Raw genomic sequence first — 1,404 nt, 5'->3', positions numbered from 1 at the left:
TTATGGAGACAGAATTCTATTGATTTCCTCTAAAGACTATTATTTCTTTTATTTTAGCAGGACATTATCTTGGATGAATTCTCACTGCAAAGTATTTGGGCAATGACTCCAATACTAATTCAGATCTGTTTCCTTTACTGAGCTGTTATAGATCTGTTGCAAATGTGTGTGGTTCAGAAGTCAACTAAAGATGTGAGCAGACAGAATTTAGCATTCCCTGTTTGTCTATTTGATTTTTCTCTGTGTCTGTTTTTCTGCCAATACCATGCTGTTTTGATCATTGTTATTTTGTAGGACAAGTTGAAGTCAGAGAGTGTGATACCTCCAGCGTTGTTCATTTTTCTTAGGATTGCTTTGGCTGTTTGGGGTCTTTTGTTATTCTACATAAATCTGATAATTTTTTGTTCTATTTCTTTAAAAAATGCCAATGGGATTTTAATAGGGATTGCATTAAATCTGTATATTGCTTTGGGTAATATGGCCATTTTAATTGTATTGATTCTTCCAATCCATGAATACAAAATATCTTTTTATTTCTTTATGTCTTCTTCAATTTCTTTGAAAAATGTCTTATAGTTTTCAGTGTATAGGTCCTTCATATCCTTTGTTAAGTTTATTCCCAGGTATTTTATTCTTTTAGTTGCAATTGCAAAATGAATTATTTTTTTCATTTCTTTTTCTAAAATGTTATTGTTAGTACATAGAAATGCAATGGATTTTTGTACCCAGCAACTTTACTGTATTCGTTTATTGTTTCTAATAGCTTTTTGGTGGAATCTTTAGGGTTTTCTATATAAAGAATTATGCCATGTGCAAAAAGTGACAGTTTAACTTGTTCATTCTCAATTCGGATGCCTTTCATTTTTTTCTCTTGCTCAATTGCTTTAGCTAGGACTTCCAATACTATGTTGAATGGTAGTGTTGCTAGGGGGCAACCCTGTCTTATTCCTGAACGTAGAGCAAATGCCTTCATTTTTTTTCACCAGTAATTGTGATATTAGCTGAGGGTTTGTCATATATGGCCTTTATTATGTTAAGGTATTTTTTCCTTCTGGTGCCCTTTTTATTAAGTACTTTGATCATAAATGGATATTGTATCTTTTCAAATGTTTTCTCTGCATCTATTGATTTAATCATATGATTTTTATCTTTTATTTTCTTTATGTGGTGTATCACATTGATCAATTTGTGTATGTTGAACCATGCTTGTGCCCTCGGGCTGAACCCCACTTTACTGTGATTTTTCCCTGAGATTCTCCCTTTTTCTCAGTTTCCCCAGGATTCAATCTTCTGATTCCCCAAACCAATAAATCACTGGTTTTCCCACCACATTGACTACTCCTGGCCCACGTTAACATTTGCAAAAACGAGAACTCACTCTGTCCAACTCCCCTTCTCTGTGTG

The sequence above is a fragment of the Rhinolophus hipposideros genome (assembly GCF_964194185.1).
Source record: "Rhinolophus hipposideros genome assembly, chromosome: 2".
NCBI lineage: Eukaryota > Metazoa > Chordata > Mammalia > Chiroptera > Rhinolophidae > Rhinolophus > Rhinolophus hipposideros.
Note: the sequence above shows the minus strand (reverse complement) of the source record.